Source organism: Prionailurus viverrinus, chromosome E1 (genome assembly GCF_022837055.1).
Source record: "Prionailurus viverrinus isolate Anna chromosome E1, UM_Priviv_1.0, whole genome shotgun sequence".
NCBI lineage: Eukaryota > Metazoa > Chordata > Mammalia > Carnivora > Felidae > Prionailurus > Prionailurus viverrinus.
In genome coordinates, this window is record NC_062574.1 from 9,281,429 (window position 1) to 9,302,765 (window position 21,337).

Below are 21,337 nucleotides of genomic sequence, written 5' to 3' on the forward strand. Positions count from 1 at the left end.
GAGAGACAGAGTGAGCAGGGGAGGGGCAGAGAGGGAGGGAGTGAGAGAGTCCCAAGCAGGCTGTTTACTGTCAGCATGGAGCCCAACACGGGACTTGAACTCCTGAACCATGAGTTCATGACCTGAGCCGAAACCAAGTCAGATGCCTAACCAACTGAGCCACCCAGATGTCCCTGTGTAGAAAAAATTTCAATTATACATTCAATTCCTTTGATAGACATAGGACTATTGATATTTTCTGTCTCTTGTGTCATTTTTGGTAAATATCATTTAATCTCCATATCATTTCATTGAAATATCTAATTATTAGCTTTAAATAGTTTATATCTGCTTGTTATATTTTTAATATCAGTAGAATCTAAAGTGATATTCTCTTTTCTGTCTCAGTATTGGTAATCTGTGAGGTCTCTTTGTTTTCTTGATTAGGCATTCTAGGGATTTAACACTTTATTAATCTTTTCAAAAGGTCACCTCTTAACTACTATATAATTGATTTCTTTTTCAGTGGTTCATGCTCTTTTCTAAAAACAACCTAATTCAAGTGAGCAAAACTTGCAAATATTTCACAAAAGAGAAATATCAACGACCATTAAACACACGAGCCTTTCTATTTGATTTGAGTTTAATCCACTGGGGTTTTTTTCTAGCGTCTTGAAATTTAAGTCTTAGATAATTGATTTTTTCCAACCTTTCTTTTTGGCTAATATTTTCATTTAACAATCTAAATTTCTCTATACGAATCCATTTCACTGCATCCGGTAGAGGTTTTTATCACCTTTATTGAGTCATAATTATACATATAATAAGTTGCACTAAATTTAACTTTACATTTTGATGAGTTGGGGTAAATACACACTTTAATATAACTACCACTAAAATCAAGAAATATAACATTTTCGGGGCGCCTGGGTGGCGCAGTCGGTTAAGCGTCCAACTTCAGCCAGGTCACGATCTCGCGGTCCGTGAGTTCGAGCCCCGCGTCAGGCTCTGGGCTGATGGCTCGGAGCCTGGAGCCTGTTTCCGATTCTGTGTCTCCCTCTCTCTCTACCCCTCCCCCGTTCATGCTCTGTCTCTCTCTGTCCCAAAAAAATAAATAAACATTTAAAAAAAAATTAAAAAAAAAAAAAAAAGAAATATAACATTTTCATCACCCCAAAAATGTTCTATATCCCTTTCCAGACGATTCTCCCCACCTGACTCCAAGAAACCATTAATCTGCTTTCTGTCACTATATGTGAGAACTGTCTTTACGAGAATTTTATACCAGTGGAATTACATTGTATATACTGTTCTGTGCCTACTTTCTTTCACTCAGCTTAAATTTTGAGATTTATTTATGTTGTGTATGTCAATATTTCATCCCCCTTTATTGATGAGTGGCATCCCATTGTATTAATATGTCACTATTTATTTATGTACCCATTGATGAACATTTGGATTGTTTCCACCTTGGAGCTACTATGAATAAACCTGCTATGAACACTCATGTATAAGTTTTGTGTAAACATATTTTCATTTTTATTGTATAAATAATATACATCGCTGGGTCATATGGTAAATGTATGTATATCTTTTTTTTCTAATTTTTTAATGTTTATTCATTTTTGAGAGAGAGAGCACGTAAGTGGGGGAGAGGCAGAGAGAGACGGAGACACAGAATCCAAAGCTAGCTGTAGGCTCTGAGCTGTCAGCACAAAGCCGGATCTCGGGCTTGAACCCATGAACTATGAGATCATGACCTGAGCTGAAGTTGGGCACTTAAATGACTGAGCCACCGAGGCATCCCTTAGAATAGCCTTTTATTTAGTTCTGACATTTAGAACTATGGGGATATTTTACAAATGCAAAAATTTAAAGAAAGCAATGAAAAACAATTGAGGTATGTATGTGCATGTGAACCTGAAATGGAATACAGAAGTAACAACAGCCTACTGTATTACAAATGAATAACATAACCAAGAGTGAAGGGCTCAGGAAAGAGACCTAACTGAAATTATTTTTGCAAAACAATGTCCTGTCTGTAAAGCCGAAGACATCAAGAGCTGTACAAATGTAAGGTAATCGTCTTTTTTCTTAAGCTATTGTGTTGGGTTTTTTGTTTTTTTTAATTTATTTTGCAAGAGAGAGAGCACAAGTGGGGTAGGGGCAGAGAGAGAGGGAAGAGAATCACAGGCAGGCTCAATACGGGGCTCGAACTCATGAACTGTGAGATCATGACCTGAGCTGAGATCAACGCTTACCGGACAGAGCCACCCAGGTGCCCGAAGGTAATCCTTTCAATGAATCTTTTCTTACAGGTATACACACGAGTAATTCTGAAACACACACATACGCACACATGTATAAATACACAGGCATACATATACGTATATATTTACAGTAAGTACATACATTATAACTAATGAGAGCTGGGCTTCTCAGGGTCAAAGAGAGAAGTCACAGATAAGGAAAAGGGAAATGACTCCAAACTTCAATGGGCACACCTGACACCCAGATCTTGATTTCAAACACCACTCTCCAACAAGAACCAGGGCCCCTAGGAGAAATGGTTGATTCCAGGACCCACAAGGGAAACATACAAGATGAACACGGCATATCTTGTGCCACCAAGTAACGAAGTGCTCAAAAGAGGATGGTAGGGCATCAAGCAAACAAACAAAAAAACTCCTGAGCCAACCTGAAGGAGCTCATGACGACCAAAGCTGGAATAATATTGGAAACAAAATAAGAAATGATATTCTGTGGATTAAACCCATAGGATTAAAGAATCCCCGGGCGCCTGGGTGGCTCAGTAGGTTAAGTGACCAACTTCAGCCCAGGTCATGATCTCACGGGTCGTGGGCTCGAGCCCCCGGTGAGGCTTTGCACTGGCAGCGAGGAGCCTGTTTCAGATTCTCTCTCTCTCTCTGCCCCTCCCCTGCTCTCTCTCTCTCTGTCAAAAAATAAACATTAAAAAAAAATACATAGGGGCACCTGGGTGGCTCAGTCGGTTGAGCGTCCGACTTCAGCTCAGGTCACGATCTCGCGGTCCATGGGTTCGAGCCCCGCGTCGGGCTCTGGGCTGATGGCTCAGAGCCTGGAGCCTGCTTCTGATTCTGTGTCTCCCTCTCTCTCTGCCCCTCCCCCGTTCATGCTCTGTCTCTCTCTGTCTCAAAAATAAAAATAAAAGGTTAAAAAAAAATTTAAAAAGAAAGAAAGAAAGAAAGAAAGAAAGAAAGAAAGAAAGAAAGAAAAAGAAAGAAACCACAAGTCTGTATTGATGCAAATGAGTAATGGAGTCTATAATGTGTTAAGTAAATGGGAGAGAAGAACCAGCTCTTTCTTATGGAAGGATTATGATGATAAATGTAGAAGGAAAAAAGAAATAGAAAATCACCATGAGGCAAACACCACAGTAATCATTGCTGCAGTCAAGATGCATGATAAACATTAGCAGGTGCAAGTTGGAGGAGGGAGAGGATATTTGCGTGGTTTCAGAGCACTTACCCCGAATAGTTTTGTGGGTTTTTTTTAACGTTTATTCATTTTTGAGACAGAGCATGGGCGGGGGAGGGGCAGAGAGAGGGAGACATAGAATCCAAAGCAGGCTACAGGATCTGAGCTGGCGAGCACAGAGCCAGTCCTGGGGCTCGAACTCACGTAACCGTGAGATCATACCCTGCGCTGAAGTCCGCGGCTTAACAGACTGAGCCACCCAGACCCCTCTACCCCCAGGTGGTTATTAATTACAAAGAGAGAAACAGCATAACGGTAGAGAAACAGCAGAAACCACGTTAAGTAAATGATCTAAGTCATAAGACACACTGGGAGGTACTGAGGTCACGACGTCATTTCATTGGGGTTGGGGGGACGCTGTGAAGGGAAAAGGGAGGGAGGGGGAACCACCAGCCGATGAAAAGCGACTTTAACATCAAACCAAAGGAAGCTGCAGTGTTTACGCATGCGCGTTTGGGTGATAACAATATACAAAAAACTTTTTTTTTAATCTTTATTTTTGACAGAGAGAGCAGAAGCAGGGGAGGGGCAGAGAGAGACGGAGGCACGGGATCTGAATGAAGCAGGCTCAGAGCCATCAGCACAGAGCCCTGAGCGGGGCTCAAACCCACGTAGGGTGAGCTCGTGACCTGAGCTGAAATCAGACGCTCAACCGACTGAGCCACCCAGGCGCCCCTGGGTGACAAAGGGTGTAAAGAAAAGCCGGGAAGTGATTAGCATAAAGGCGGAGAGTGGTTGCTGCCGCGGGGAGACGGGGCGTTCGTGGACACCCGCGGACCTTGCGGGTGGCGGGCAGTTTCTGTTTCTTGACCTGGCTGGCGGTGGTCAGGGTGTCCTCTTGGCGATGATGATTCATTAAGTCGTGCCTTTGTTTTGTGCAGCTTTCTGAAACGGTGGTGCACTTAACAGTCACCGAGCTTTAAACGTTGGGCATTTGTGCGGAGCCGGGAAGAAGGAAATGGAAAGAAATACTTCCAAAGACTCTCCAAGAAATCATGGGTTTCAAGTTTTATTACCCTTTTCTAGAAGAGCCAAATTTTCAAAACTGAGACTTCGTTTCATAGCTGGGGGCGGGGGAGGGGCTCGTGAGCATTCTCTCTCTATGCCAAGTTCCAAAGTCACTCGGGTTTTTTTTTGTTTTTTTTTTTTCCCTTTACTCCTGTCCGTGGGGACGAGCGTCCTCCCAACCCTCGCCTCTTGGCGCTGACCCGGTTGCGGGTTGTGCGGCCGCTTCCTTCCAGCTGCCCGCCCCCCCGGGGACCGGGCCCCCGCCGGGTCCCCAACTCTGGTGGCCCCCGGAGACAGCAGCCCGGCCCGCTCTGGGGCCCCTGAAGCCGCCTGTCCCAGGCGGAAATCAAGCACCACGACCGGCAGGTGGCGGCGGCGGCCGCGGCTCCGGGGATACTGGCCCTGCGGCGGGGGAGCCCTGGGCCTCGCGGGGTGCAGCCCTCGGGCCGCGCCTGCGCCCTGTCCGTCCTGCGGCCCCTCCCGGGGGGCAAAGGAGCCAGGCAGGTACGAGGCCGGGAGGTGTAGGACGGAAGAGTCTTAGAAGATCAAAAGTCACGGGAGCCCGATGACCTCGTGGCGCAATGGTAGCGCGTCTGACTCCAGATCAGAAGGTTGCGTGTTCAAGTCACGTCGGGGTCACGGCTCTCCGTTTTCTCTCCAACGCAAGGAAATACGAGGTGTGTTTGTAATTCCGACCCCTCCTTGACTCCCGGTCAAATCCCGCTCCTTAATTCCTTTGCAGCAGACCAGCCAGAGACCTGAGCTTCAGGAGAGGAGCGGTGTCGTTTTCCTAGTTCGTGGGGGCTGGTCTGGGGACAGCAGGAGGCGCCGCTCGGTGGGGACTCCCCTGAAGGGCACCCCGGCCACTTCCCGGTGCACCTTGCCCCCCCCCCCCCGCCACCCCCTGTCACAGAACTTGCCACCAGAAGAGAGGTGTTTTTTTTGGTTTTTTTTTTTAAGGCCAACAACAATAGAAAACAGGTACAGGACAAAACTAGTTATCAGAAAATGAAATGTAAATTGTTTTTAAACATAGGAAAAGAAACAACTCCCATAAATAAATAAATAAATAAATAAGCTTTCAATGAGTTCTTTTTAACCTATGAGGTTGGCTAACCTATGATCAAAAAACTCTCATTAAATCGCATTGCTCACGACCCTGACGCGGGGACGGAGAACAAGGACATTAGCCCAGGAATGGAGGAAACTAAAATAGTTGTAAGAAATAGGTTTCATTCAGCCATTTTAGTAAAGTTTTCTGCTGTGTTTTTCCACTTTGCTTCTGTTCTTTTTTGTTCTAGACTTTTCCCATAAATGCCATCCACCCCTCCATATGGTGGCTAATTAGCACCATGTGGACAGATACTTACGCTTCTCTGTACTCTGCATCTGTAATCTCTCAAAGTGTTTCCTGTGTTTTCCCATTTTCCCCACATTTGGGGGGTATCTTCTCAGATTTGTCTGTCATCCGGGATTCCATTTTCTGCAGTTTCACTTCTGCTCTTTAAAGAGAGGGCATTGTGGGAGGCCTGGGTGGCTCCGTGGGTTAAGCATCTTGACTCTTGATCTCAGCTCAGGGCTTGATCTCAGCGGTCGTGAGTTTAAGCCCCACATCGGGCTCTGCACTGGGTGTGAAACATAATTTTTTTTTTTTTTAAACAAACAACACTTGCTTTTACCTCTTCCTCACTGAAATTAGACTCAGCAAGTCAACTGGGAATGTGGCTAGCTTGGTCCTGCTCTCCGCCCTTTCTCAGACTGATCAGCTAGAGGGCAGGTTGAAGGTGGAGCTCTCAACCCCATTTCCAGAGTTTAGAAGCCACTGCCCTAGGGGTGCCTGGGTGGTTCAGCGGGTTAAGTGTTGGGCCTAGGCTGTGGGCTTGTGGGTTGTGGGTTTGAGCCCCTCATCAGGCTTCGTACTGGTTTTATTGCAGTGATATCTTCTCCCCCTTTCCTGTGTTGTCCCCTTGCTGTTGTGAACCAGTAAACAACCACGAAATCAGTACTTGAGATCCCGCATCTCAACATGAGTTTTAACTTGAACGTCTGAAATGGATCGTACCTCCTTGGCTAGGACAGAAAACACCTTTCTGTTCACTTAAATCTATAATTAGCATTTTAATTGAACGCAAACAAAAACTTGGAAACACCTAGGTTCCTTTCAAGAATTTTACACCCAAAGAACCTCTTTTGTAGATATTACAGCCTAAGAATTAGTTCCGTGCAAACCTTATTAATCTTAACATTTTCCCAATGCCCTTCAAGTCTCATGTGAATCAACAAAATTCTCTTTTCGTACATTTATGAATCAAATTTTAAAAGGTCTACTTGTTAGATAACATTTGACCATGACAATCTCCTTTTGTATTATAAAAGCAGCTCTTCGGCCATCAGTTTTAACCCTCAGCTCATTTATTGCAGATGAACAAGTACCTATTCCTCCAACATTGAGGAAACAGAATCAGCGTAAACTTCTAGAAAACCCGAGGCAAGAGTATTTTTTTTTTTTTCTGGGCAAAGTATCATTTCCTAGAAAGAAAAGGTACAGAAGAGTAGGAAGACAAAGTTGGGGAAAATGCCTTACACTTACTTTCAAAGGTTTGTCCCACCTGACCCAACACATTGGATTTTTTTCTTTTTTCTTTTTTTTTTTTTTTTTTAATTCCTCTAGGGACGCCTGGGTGGCTCAGTCGGTTAAGCATCTGACTTCAGCTCAGGTCATGATCTCACAGTTTGTGAGCTGAGTTCGAGTCCTGCATTGGGATTCTTTCCCTCTCTCCTTCTCTGTCCCTCCCCGACTTGCGTGCTCTCTCTCAGAATAAATAAACTTAAAAAATTTTTGTTTTTAATTTTTTTAAATAAAGGAAAGGAATGGGGCGCCTGGGTGGTGCAGTCGGTTAAGCGTCCGACTTCAGCCAGGTCACGATCTCGCGGTCCGTGAGTTCGAGCCCCGCGTCAGGCTGTGGGCTGATAGCCTGGAGCCTGTTTCTGATTCTGTGTCTCCCTCTCTCTCTGCCCCTCCCCTGTTCATGCTCTGTCTCTCTCTGTCCCCAAAATAAATAAACGTTGAAAAAATAAATAAATAAAATAAAATAAAATAAATAAAGGAAAGGAAAGGAAAGGAATGGAAAGGAAAGGAAAAGAAACTTTAAAGATGGCAGAGTATTTCCACACAGTATTTGATCCATTTTGTGGCCCGTGGTCCCTCCCAGTGAGGGTGCTTACTTAGCTCCAGCCAGCCTGGGACTCGGGAACTGCTTCTTTAGCCAGAGAAATGCTCTCCTGACACGACCTAAGCCAACTGCTTTTGAGCTCCAAGGAATCTGGATTGGATATAAACGGAACTCGGTATTCGCTTTGGAGGGCGTTCTAAACGGGCACCGGCGTGAGATAAAAATCATAGAGTGACTTTGTTTTCTATCATTCCTTAAAATATGTATGGTTTGCTAGTTTCCCTCACGGTGACGGAGCGAAAGGGGGGTGGGGAGAGGGGAGGGGAGTGAGGGACAGTTGCCACGAACTTTCTGGTCACTTTGTGATGAGAACCGCTCCCCAGGCTATGACGACAGCATCCATCCATCCGTGTAATAGTCAGGGCAGGTAGTGTCATCGGCAGGGGATCCTACTCTTGGGGACTCATGGAATTTGGAGGGACCCCCTCCGCGCCTATGTTTCGCTTAGCCCGGATGAACACATTTTTGTTTCAGCTGCTTGTTCTTTATTGGGTCAACATCTAAGTTTGTCCCCTCATAGATGTGATCGGCCCTCCAGGCTGCCCCTGTAGATAGCACCTAAGAAGGCACACAGATCATGTCTACACCACGAGAAGAACTCGTGTGTCTCTTGTCTCCCAGTACGTCCCCCCAAAGGTACGCAGACGCCTTCTTTCCACCTGACTCTCTCTTGCCCATTAGGTTTCCTAAGCAAAGATATGCATCAGGCCACCGAGACTCCCAAATCCTGCGGACACATACCAAGCTGTCCAGGGGCACTGGCCTAGCCCCTCTCACTAGGTCCGAACTGTGGCGTGAGCAGCCTCGCCTCCCCTTTGGGCAGCTCTCTCCCAAAGTTCAGAAGCCACATTCAGTCTCTTCTCGGATCCCTTCGATGCTCTCAGTATGGGCGAGGACCTTACTCGGCTCACGGTTTCTCGGCCACTACATTTTTTTTTTCTTTTTTTGCCAGTTCTGCGGTGACTCACCCCTCAACTCACTTTAGCTCTATGTTCTCTCTTGTTAGAGTCTCAGCACAAGCTTCCATTTGAACAGCGTGCTGCACTTGAGCGGTGGAAGGGAAGGACTGGGGTGGAGGCAGGGGCATTTCTCTTCTCTGCACAGGACCGGGGTCCCCCCAGGGGTCCAGGCCTGGCATGCTACTCCGGGAGGGCAGTAAGAGGGTCCTAACACGTACATCTCCAGCTGTCTACCCTCTGCCTCTGCCCGGTCAGCAGAGCAGGGCTGTGCTCTGACAGAGGAGACCCTCAGTGACCCTCCACCTTGCCTCCCGGACCCAAGCTCTGGTGGAGGGAGTGAGGACACCCGTTTTGGGGGGGCTCAGTGCTGCGGCATCTCGGTTCTCTCCACCCTCGAAGGAAGTGGCCCACTCTCCATTTCCACGTGGCCCGAAATCCAGACCCGGGCCACACAGACCCAATTATTGCCAGCGACCCTCCACTGCCCTCAGCCTTCTGACCACTGGGCCTTTGAACCAGAATCTCCTGGGGAGGCCGACCTTCCCTGAGGAGGCCCAGAGAGAGCCAATGGCTCTGTGAGAGACTCAGAGGGTGAGAAATGGAGCAGAGCCCCCCCTTCTAGAACCCACTTCCTAGAACAGGTACACAAAGGACATCCTCACCAACCTCAGACCTTTCCGAGTTGTGAGAAGGGGCTGGACCTAAGGGAGCACCTCCCACTTTCTAGGGACTCGAGAAAATTCCTCAATTCCTCGCCCGCACCTTCCAAGCCAAAAAGACACCTCCTCTAGTCCCAGCCGACTCTCAGCTGCGTGGACACTCCCATCCCTTGCCCCCAAGTCTAGGCAGGGAGATCATTCAGGCATCCCCAGTGAAGGGGAGAGAGAAACTCTGGATCCAGACTCTTGTCCTGGAGCGTGTCGATGGCAAGGTTGCCTTGGAACTTTTGCAGAATCTGGATGGCAGAGATGTTGGGGAGCACGAAGAAGACCAGTGCAGCTCCTATAGGCAGCGACCAATTCAGAAAGGAAGGGGCTAAGGGAAGCCAGCGTGGGAGCTGATGGCTACCACCGAGCCCCCCAGTACTCATCAGCTCCCCTCTCCCTGGCTGCCCCTGGGACACCACCCCACACACACACACACACACACTTTGCAGCAGTCCACACTTCGCACCTCCTTAGTTGGCATCAGCCAGCGATCAGTGTGCGACCAGAAGGGAGACGGGGTCGTGGTCGAGAAAAAAGGGTTTGGAGAGAGTGTCCCAAAGGAGCCTGCATCTGGCTCTCAGGTGGCTGGGCAAGGGTCGCTTCTAGAAGCCAGGAAGCTGGGGCTCCTGGGTGGCTCAGTCGGTTAAGCGGCTGACTTCAGCTCAGGGCATGATCTCGCGGTCTGTGAGTTCGAGCCCCGCGTCAGGCTCTGGGCTGACAGCTCGGAGCCTGGAGCCTGGAGCCTGCTTCGGATTCTGTGTCTCTCTCTCTCTGACCCTCCCCCATTCATGCTCTGTCTCTCTCTGTCTCAAAAAATAAATAAACGTTAAAAAAAAAAAAAATTAGAAGGCGGGAAGCTTCCCAGGGGGAACGGAGTCCAATCACCACCAGGTGGCGCTCCAGTGGAAGACTCCCGCAGGTGCAGGATTGCTTGTTTGTTTGCTTCAATATAATTTATTGTCAAATTGGCTTCCATACAACATCCAGCGCTCATCCCAACAAGTGCCCTCCTCAATGCCCATCACCCATTTCCCCTCTCCCCCACCCCCATCAACCCTTAGTTTTTCTCTGTATTTAAGTCTCTTATGGTTTGCCTCCCTCCCTCTCTGTTTGTAACTATTTTTTCCCCTTCCCTTCCCCCGTGGTCTTCTGTTAAGTTTCTCAAGATCCACAAATGAGTGAAAACATATGATGTGTGTCCTTCTCTGACTGATTTATTTCACTCAGCATAGTACCTTCCAGTTCCATCCATGTTACGGCAAATGGCATGATTTCCTTCTTTCTCATTGCCAAGTACTATTCCATTGTATGTATAAACCACACCTTCTTTATCCATTCATCAGTTGATGGACATTTAGGCTCTTTCCATCATTTGTCTATTGTTGAAAGTGCTGCTATAAACATTGGGGTACACGTGCCCCTATGCATCAGCACTCCTGGATCCTTTGGGTAGATCCCTAGTAGTGCTATTGCTGGGTCATAGAATAGTTCTATTTTTAATTTTTTGAAGAACCTCCACACTGCACCAGTTTGCATTCCCACCAACAACGCAAGAGGGTTCCCCTTCCTCCACATCCTCGCCAGCATCTATAGTCTCCTGATTGGTTCATTCCAGCCACTCTGTCCGGGTGTGAGGTCCCAGGATTGTTGAAGCATCCCCAGGACGAGGTTTTGTAAGATGGGGTATTGCAAAGCATGTTGCTGGACCCTCACGGCTTGCATCCTTCTTTTCCCGGGAGACCAGCTGGAAAGACGCACTTCAGAAGTCCTAAGTCCTAAGCCACACACAGGCGAGGAGGTAGTTCAAGCCTTCACCCTCATCTATGTGGATCGTATTCAGGACATGCATTTACTTACTCAAGAGGGCAAGTCCTTGGTGGGAAAACATCTTGATATTAACCCAGGGCCAGACGGTTATTTTGAAATGTGTAATTTTGTTACGCCTTAATATAGATCACGTTAACAACTGACTTGATGTTTTTAATTGAAAATTGTGTTTTCCCCTGCTTCATTGAGGCATCATTTGCAAATCGTTTTGCAAACGTTTTTGTTTTAATTTTTTTAACGTTTATTTATTTATTTTATGTTTTTATTTTTTTTTTATTTTTGAGAGAGAGAGAGAGACAGGGTGAGAGTGGGGGAGGGGCGGAGAGAAAGGGAGACAGAATCCGAAGCAGGCTCCAGGCTGTGAGCTGTCAGCACAGAGCCCGATGTGGGGCTCAAACTCACAAACTGCGAGATCATGACCTGAGCCGAAGTCAGATACTTAACCAACTGAGCCACCCAGGTGCCCCAAGATATACTTATTCTTAACATTTTATTCTTTTTGGGTTATCATGTACCCTTTTTATATATACATATTTTGTTCTGAATCATTTGAGAGCAAATTGCATGCATTATGCTTTTTTACCTCTACATACTTCAATGTGCATTTCCCAATAGTAAGGATATTATTTTACATAACCATGGTATAGTTATCAACTTCAATAAATTTAACATGTATGTAATACTTTTATCCACTCTACTGCTTGTATTGCACTTTTGAAAAACGGAACCAATATGTCCTTCATAGTATTTTTTCTCCTGCGTAGGATCCAGTTAAGGATAATATACTGTATATAGTCATCACGTCTTTAGTTCTTAACCTGGAACAGGGATTCAACCTTTCTTTGTCTTTTAGGTCAGTAACATTTTTAAAGAATGCAATCGTTATTTTTTTTAATTTTTTTTTACGCTTTATTTAATTTTGAGAGAGACAGAGCATGAGTGGGAGAGGGGCAGAGAGGAAGGAAGACAGAATCCGAAGCAGGCTTCAGGCTCTGAGCTGTCAGCACAGAGCCTGACACAGGGCTCAAACCCACAAATCACGACCTGAGCCGAAGCTGGATGCTTAACTGACTGAGCCACTCAGGCACCCCATTTAGCAAAAGTTTTTTTTTTTAATTTTTTTATGTTTATTTACTTTTGAGAGAGAGAGAGAGAGAGAGAAAGAGAGCATGAGCAGGGGAGGGGCAAAGAGAGAGGGAGACACAGAATCTGAAGCAGGCTCCAGGCTCTGAGCTGTCAGCATAGAGCCTGACGTGGGGCTAGAACTCACAAACCACAAGATCATGACCTGAGCCGAAGTTGGACGCTTAACCGACAGAGACACCCAGGTGCCCCTTAACAGAAATTTTAGTTAAGTATTTGGCATTGTTATTCGGCAATTTCATGGCTATGAAAAATCATAACATGTAAATGAAATTAATTTGTGGGTTCTGTTCCAGACACAGCAATAAAGTCAGCCACATGAATTTTTTTGGTTTCCCAGTGCCTATACAAGTGTGTTTATATTATATGTAGCCTATGAAGTGTGCAATAGCATAATGTCTTAAAAAACAACGTATATACCTTAATTTCAAAATACTTTATTGCCGGCCACCTGGGTGAGGCGTTAGTTGAGCGGACGTCCGACTGTTGACCTTGGTTCAGGTCATGATCTCACGGTTCATGGGTTCAAGCCCTGCATCAGGCTCTGAGCTGATAAGAATTCTCACTCCCTCTCCCTCTCCCCAACTCGAGCGCTCTCTCTCTCTCTCAAAACAAAATAAATAAGCTTTTAAAAGTATATGAAAATACTTAATTACTAAAAATGCTAACCATCATCTGAGCTTCCAGCAAAGCAACATCACTGCTCACAGATCACCACAACAAATATCACAATGAAAAGGTTTGAAATATTGCAAGAATTACCAAAATGTGACACCAAGACAACAAGATGAACAAATGCTGTTGGAAAAAATGGCATCATTAGATTTGCCACGAACCTTCAATTTGTAAAATACACAACATCCACAGGGGTGCCTGGGTGGCTCAGTCGGTTAAGCATCTGACTCTCGGTTTCAGCTCAGTCTCAGGTCATGATCTCACGAGTTGGTGAGTTCGAGCCCCACATCAGGCTCCGCACTGACAATGCAGAGCCTGCTTGGGATTCTCTCTCTCTCTCTTTCTCTCTCTCTCTCTCTCCCTGCCCCTCCCCCCACTGGCATTCACGCTCTCTCTCTCTCCCTCAAAATAAACTTAAAAAAAATAATTTAATACTGATGATTATAAAATAGACACACAGATAGATGTGGAATGACCCCCTCATAAAGGAATCAAGGGCCAACTTGTAAACTTGAGGAAATTACTAGTGTTGGAATATTATCGCTTTGCCATCATCATAGTAAAAATGGATCATGCAAGAATCATCCATGAATATTAAACGTTAGGGAACCAGCGGGAAATTATACTGAGGAGCAAGATGTTTATACTGTCTTGAAGTATCTCAAACACACACTTCTTATTAGTTGCAGGCAAAAAGACATTATAACTTATAGATATGGGATAAAACTTTCACTGGGTAATCAAAGTTATTACCAAGGAATTTTTTTTTCTTTTTACCGACTACCGTGAGGGACAGATGGACGTCGTGTTCCTCTGTAGGCGAGGCAAAACTTTACCTCTACCCTCTTAGAGTCTTTGGCTGGACCTGAGAATTAAATTGAGACAGATTAAGGGGGGTGGGGGGATGCGGATTTATTTAATGTAAATTTCACGTGCCCCCCCCCCCCCCAGCTCTCATAAGAAAACAAAGACCCAGAGAAATGGCAAAATCTAAATGCTGTTTAACTAGGTTAAATTGTGGAACAAAGACAAGCAATTGTGGAAAAGTAGCTAAAATGTAGGGGGAGGTTAAGGGAAGATAAGAATTATCAACAAGGTCTGTTTGCAAAGAATTCTCTCCGCCTTGACTCCCAGTCTGTGGTGCTAAAAATGTCTCGTTCCTCCTCCTGTAGGGAAGATATCTTTCACATGGGTTTTATCGTCTATTTCCAGGAAGAAAGGGGGGGGGGGGGTAAGTGTCAGAGTCTTATACCTGCTGTTTAGCAGCATATTTTGGGTGACATATTCTGCCGCCCTTCACTTCCAATTGTCAAACCCTGACAAAGAACCAGGATCACCCATCTTGTCTTTCTTTTTTTTTAAATGCTTATTTGTTTTTCTTTTAATTTTTTTTTTAGATTTATTTATTTTTGATAGAGAGACAGAGCACAAGTGGGGAAGGGGCAGAGAGAGAAGGAAGACACAGAATCCGAAGCAGGCTCCAGGCGCTGAGCTGTCGGCAGAGAGCCCGACACGGGGCTCGAACTCACAAACCATGAGGTCATGATCTGAGCTGAAGTCGGACGCTCAACGCTCAACCGACTGAGCCACTCAGGCGCCCCAGAATTTTCTTTTTTTTTTTTTTTTAATGTTTATTTATTTTAAGAGAGAGGGAGTGCGCATGAATGGGGAAGGGGCAGAGAGAGAGAGAATCCCAGGCCAGTTCTGCACTGCCAGCTCAGAACCTGATGCGGGCTCAACCCCACAAACTGTGAGACCATGACCTGAGCTGAAATCAAGAGTCAGACACTCAACCCACTGAGCTACCCAGGCGCCCTATAGTCTATACTGGGTTTTCACCTCTCCGATCAATGATCTGAGATCCCTCCCTCTTTCCATGATAGCCTTCCAGCTTATTCCTACAGTCCCAGGTTCTCTGACCACATGGGAACTCCCAGGGCATTGAATTCACTTCTCAAGAACGAGTTCCCACCTCTCCTCTTTTTTATTGCCCACTTTCATCCACAGTTATCTGGAAACAAACTCTAAGTGGACCATGACCTCCTTTTGAGAGAGTTCTTTTTCCCCTGCGTCCTTTGACATCTCAGGCTCCTGACTGTCCTCAAGCTACCATAAACACTTCTTGCCAGTGTCTGCTGCAAGGCCCGTCTCAAAAGGACTAGTTGAACCATTCCAAGATTGTCCCCACCCCTGTGCTCTCCTCCGACTATACAGGATCTTGGAAATCTCGTGCATTTCTTCAACTGCGTCAGTTTCTTCCATTGTTATCTCTCTGGTGACAGGGTCTAAACACTCAGGTTTATACTTCCTTCCTGCAGTGCTATATCTACACAAAGTTAAAATGAAATGTATCCCAAACTGAACCTTAACTCCCTCCTCTACACAAATACAATCCACCGCTGCTGTTATCTCTACACAGAGCTCTATTGTGATCAGTTCATTTCCACACCGACACCCAAACAGTTCTCCCACCCCATGTTCATAACACCTCTTGGGTCTCAGATTCAACGTCAGCTCCTCGAGCAATGCAATCGTTGGTATTGAAATTTAAAGGATAATGTTTCAACCTCCAAAAAGCAATTGGAAAACCGATTTCACCCATTTCTTTTTCACATGAGGGAGTGGACTTGGTAACATAATTTCTAACCACTACCGGTCACAATGCCTCCCCCCCCCCCCCCCCCCAAGAGAGAAAGCTGAAAAGCTGAAATTAATGAAGTCATCTGAGATTGTCACTGGGTCATGAGCAATCTTCAAACATGTCAATCGTGGCAAGTGAACACGAGGTCAGGTTAAGAAGTATACTTTTAAAGTAGTAATTGATGAGTTTGTTTCCATTAAAGCCAGGAGGGTCCATTTATTATCAATTTTCTTTTGCTATAAGCTGAATTTAAAATCACGTGACTTTTAAATCCTCTGCCTTTGCAACTTTTCAATCCGTTCCCAAGCGCTGCGGCGTTCCCCCCTCTGAGAGCGCTGGGCTCCCCTCGGGTTCGGGGCTTACTTGGGACGGGGAGGCACGACACTTCGCCCACTCCCGCCACCGCCGTCCGCCCTGCTCCCCACTCTGCATTTTGCAGACACTCCCAGGGACGTTTTTCCAAAACAGCGAATGCAGAAGCTTTTATTTTTCTGGAGTGTCCTCGTGTGTCCTGTCGTATGCTTCCTCACGTCATAGTTTATCAAGGCTTGCTTTATAACAGCAGCCGTTCACCGAGGCGTGTGAGACGAGGGACAGAGCCCCGCACTCAGCCGCGGGGGCTGGGTGGACGGACACCCAGCACTTTCCTCCTGTCCAGGGGACAGAGCGCCCAAAGCCCTGGCCGAACGCGCGGGCGCGCTCCGCGGATCAGAAAGGGCGAGTTCGCGCGCCCTCTTGTGGCCGTCGGGGCTCAGCGCACGGAGTTTTACAGTGTTGGCGTGTGCCCCCTGCTGGCTGTCTGCTGAATCACTGGACCTGAACTTTCCATTTCCTCTAGAGGACTCCATTTGTGGGTGTGCGTTATTCACCGTAGTCTCTTACAATCCCTTTCCGTCGTGTAAAGTGGAAAGCAAGCATGCGCAACCGTTTCCCCCAAACATGGAGCCTTACCTGAATCGGGATGAGGGAGTGGTGGGTTCAGGTGGGGCTACTGGCTGTGCCCCTGCGTGCGGCCTATCCGCATATCCCACCCCCCACCCCCCAAGCGTTCGCCTGCCCTTCACTCCAGGAGACCGTCAGGCAAATTTTTACCTGCCAGGGACTGCGCATCTTCTACCAAGACTCTGTGGGTGTGGTGGAAGTCCTGAGATCGTTGTGCTTTTACGTGGCTTTCCAGCATCCAGCTCTGATTGGTACGAGATTTGGAAGGTCCGACCCTAAGGTTTCATCGAGTGATCACCCTTGATTTCCCGAGCTTTGGCTTTAGTGACAAACGGAGACCACATCACTATTCCATATTTGAGCACGCCAGCATCGTGCAGGCACGATGTGGCCCCTGGGGGCGACAGAACCGCAGGGTCAAGCTTATGTCTCCTGATTGTGGAGATATCGCTGCTCAGGAGCCGCTCTGCAGGTTCGGGCAGAATCGAGCCGGCGGACTTACCATCAAGAGACTCTCTGTCAAATGGAGGTATCTTTGCTGAGACTCGCCGGCGTCACCTTCTCCAACAGCTTCTCCAGGATGGGGGTGTGCTCTCACCCCTCCTCGCGCGATGTGTTCTTTGTATTCTCTCGAGGTCTCACCCCCGTCTTTGCGCCTGCCCCTCCCCCCTCCCCGAGGGTGAGCCGTGGGACATGTGGGCAGGGATCTGCCACAATAACGGAAACTTAGTTGTCGATGGTCTCTTACAGGACATCCACCAGAGGAGCAACTTTAGAAGACCCTGGGTGGGAGCTCTGGCTTCTGTGACGATTCCCAGACTGGTGATGAGCATATAGTAAAAAGCCCGCCGATGCTCAGGCTAAGGATGGCCCTGACAGTCCGCCTCCATTCTTCTAACATCTGAGCCAGGGTATGGACTTGCCTTGGTGTGCTATTAGAAAATCCTGATGAGGGGCGCCTGGGTGGCTCGGTTGGTTAAGCATCTGACTTCAGCTTAGGTCAGATCTCGTGGTTCGTGGGTTCGAACCCCGCTCGGGCTCTGTGCAGACGGCTCAGAGCATGGAACCTGCTTCAGATTCTGGGTTTTCTCTCTCTCTGCCCCTCCCCCCTCATACTCTGTCTCTCTCTCTCTCAAAATAAATATTTTTTTAAAAAAATTTAAAGAAAAAAAGAAAATTCTGATGAGCCCTACTACTCACAGCTACAGAAAGACGGACGTTCCTAAAAGTCTTTTTAACAATTCTGTGGACTTTTCTGGAATATTTAGAAATGTTCATTTCTGGCCCAGCCTCGATAGGAATCCTATGGTAAAGAGTGAGGAGAGGGTGTCTCCTTACCCGTCCTCAAATGGCATTAAGGGCACATGCTTTTGTAAGTTGTCTAAGCAACACAGCTTAGTGACAGTGACTCTCCCTTGTCATAACTTTGGATTTCATTCCATCAGCTGCTTTTTTTTTTTTATGTTTATTTTTGAGAGAGAGAGAGAGAGAGAGACAGAGCATGAGTTGGGGAGGGGCAGAAAGAGAGGGAGACACAGAATTGGAAGCAAGCTCCAGGCTCTGAGTTGTCAGCACAGAGCCTGACATGGGGCTCGAACTCACGAACTGTGAGCTCATGACCTGATCCAAAGTCCCATGCTTAACTGACTGAGCCACCCAGGTGCCCCTCAGCTGCTTTTAACTATAGGCATTTTGTGGATCTAGGTTTGGGTTTGAATATGCAATATTCTAAGTATATTTTTAGACTCTGATATACCTGCATCCATTATATACATATTTTTAAGGATACTAAACCAACAGACATCCTGGTAGAGTAGTGAACCTCATTCGCCAGGTTTAATTTCTGAATATATTGAATTAAATCCAAACTACGGGGCCGCCTGGGTGGCGCAGTCGGTTGAGCGTCCGACTTCAGCCAGGTCACGATCTCGCGGTCCGTGAGTTCGAGCCCCGCGTCAGGCTCTGGGCTGATGGCTCAGAGCCTGGAGCCTGTTTTCGATTCTGTGTCTCCCTCTCTCTCTGCCCCTCCCCCGTTCATGCTCTGTCTCTCTCTGTCCCAAAAATAAATTTAAAAAACGTTGGAAAAAAAAAATAAAAAAAAAATAAATCCAAACTATGTACAGAATTTCCTAAAATCACAGGATGTTAAGGGCCAGTAACATCCGTGCCAGAGATTTACTGCTATTAGCTAATTCTAACAGCAAATAACAGTCTGACTCTTCATACGTCAGGGCTTGGAAGCAAGTCCCTCCTGAGCTGGAGGGGGAGGGGATTGTTGTATCGTCCGAGTTACCCTGCTGAAGGTGCATGGACTCCTTTTACGATGACTGCTTAACGTCTCATTGGTTGTCCTAGAGAAGCTTCCTCTTGCAGCTCAGTAATTCCTGTACTTTCCAGACAGGAAAGTTCCAGAAACTTTAAGAATAATTTCTGAAAGGCCTGCGAGCAAATAGTGCTGAATACTTTTGTTTAAGCCACAGCTTCACTGTCTTAGTCAAAACAGGATGATTGAGGGGCCCCTGGGGGGGGGGGGGGGCTCAGGTCAGGATCTCAGGGTTGGTGAGTTCGAGCCCCGCCTCGGGCTCTGTGCTGACTGCTCAAAACCTGGAGTCTGCTTCAGATTCTGTCTCCCTCTCTCTCTCTGCCCCTCCCCCACTCGTGCTCTGTCTCTCTCTCAAAGATAAACATTAAAATTTTTTCTTAAAAAAAGAGGGGCACCTGGGTGGCTCAGTCACTTGAGCGTCCAACTTCGGCTCAGGTCATGATCTCAAGGTTCACGAGTTCGAGCCCCGTGTTGGGCTGACAGCTCAGCGCCTGAAGACTGCTAAGGATTCTGCGTCTCCCTCTCTCTCTCTCTCTCTCTCTCTCTCGGGCCCCTTTCCCACTCATACTCTGTCACTTTCTCTCTTTCAAAAATAAATAAACCTTAAAACAATTTTTTTTTATTTTAAAAAAGAGTGAAAACAAATGAGAGGTGGCTTGGGGAAGGGGGGGAGGCCACGGGGACAGAAAGACTACAAAAGCGTCCCTAGGAAACATTTGAGGGTGACTGTGCTGATGGCTTCACAGGTATGTCCGTACATCAATACCGAAATTGTGTATTTTAAGCACATGAAGTTCACTGCCTGGCAATTATGCCTCAGTGAAGCTGGTTTTTAAAAATTCTCACCAGATTTTCTGATCATTCATTGCAGGCACTTTCATGAACCTGTGGACATAAGATGTACTTATACGAAAGGTAAGTCAAATAATCACTCGCAAACAAAAAACGAGAAGAAAAAACGAGAAAGAATTTTACAAGGTGCAGGCAGTTCGGACCCCTGGGTGCCCCAGACTGAGCCTGGGTAGTGGGAAGACTTGCTGAGCCCCCAGCAAACGGGTCCTTCTCCGCCGCTGTGGGCACTTCGAGGGATTTTCTGCAAAGGAAGTGTCGCTATTTGAGCTGACTTTAGAACTTAAGTCTCTATAAAACAGCCTTTTGTAGAAAAACAAATTTCAATGCCGTGACTGCTGGGATCACTGCACGGATGGGTGTGAGAGCTCAAAAGGTATCTTAATTCTTCTCCTTTTCCTGTTTCGGGCTCACTCTGTCAGCCCCTGAATCCTGGTTATGGAGGAACACACCTGCTCCCACGGCCTTACACAGCTGGAAAGGGACGATGGCTCCAGACGTCCCCAGCCTGGATGCTGGCCTTGCCCCTTCTGCCGTGTGGCTGTGGGAAAGTCCTCGCCTCTCTGGGCCTCCTGTATGAAACGGAGGATCCTTCCACCTCTGTTGCAGGGTTGATGTCAGACTAGAAAAAAAAAAATTGGTGAGGATTTGACAGGGTACTAATCCTGCCACCCGAGCCAGCCGAGTCGAAATCTACCTGCTGCACCCAGGTTGATGCTGATAACCCAAGCTATTAAAACCTAGTTTTGCTTCTATTTCCATTGACAGGGACGGAGAAATCGAAGCTGTGAAAAACGGGTCTCTCTTGCAGTGGAGGGCGGGAGGCCAAGCTCCGTGGTCCATGGGAGAGGGGCGGGACTGGAGCTGGGACAGAAGCCTCACAGGTACACTGACTTCTGGAGTTGGTATATTTCCATTCTCCATCATTACAGCTGGGAATTTTTCCTGGGTTTTTAAAAATTTGCTATCTAAGCATTCTAGCGTCTCCTCTGACCCTTCTTTTAATGAGTGCAATTGATTTACCTCCCGTTCCCACCGAAGGCACGATGGCCACGTGAGAAGATTTTCCAAAGCCACCGTGTTTGTAGATACGGGTAACCAAAAAAAAAAGAACAGGGCTAGGCTTGGAAGTAGCACTGCAGGGTTCAAGGCCGGGGTCTGCACCTAAGCCCTGGAGGTTGGTTGAGTCACACTATCTCTCTGAGCCTCCCTTTCCTCCGTCTATAAGTGGGATCACCGCCCTCAGCCTACAGCATGAAAGAAAATGCATTGATTCAGTCTCATGACTGCACAGACCTCACATCTCAGGAGAGGAAGGGAAACAGTTTGCACCCATGGGTCCTCACCTCCCTGGTCTCTCACTTCCCCCCTGGGAGGCGGCCCTGGGCCCTAGTGCTCCTGGGAGTTGAGTCAAGGCTGCATCCATTTCTACCAGACCTCCATCTAATCTCATCATATGAAGTCTCTGCTGAAGTACGGGCACATAATCCCTAAAGACAAACACTAGGGGAAACATTGTCCCGTCCTACCGAGAC

General features: G+C 46.9%; 1 non-coding gene and 1 pseudogene across 1 annotated transcript; both read left to right on the forward strand.

Moving 5' to 3' along the window:
- Positions 1-5,070: 5,070 nt before the first annotated feature.
- On the forward strand, positions 5,071-5,142 carry TRNAW-CCA (transfer RNA tryptophan (anticodon CCA)). The gene has a single exon. It is a non-coding gene; the product is annotated as a tRNA-Trp (tRNA).
- A 6,846-nt stretch (positions 5,143-11,988) lies between these two features.
- LOC125152113 (mesoderm-specific transcript homolog protein-like) lies at positions 11,989-19,903 on the forward strand (annotated as a pseudogene).
- The last annotated feature ends 1,434 nt before the right edge of the window (positions 19,904-21,337 follow it).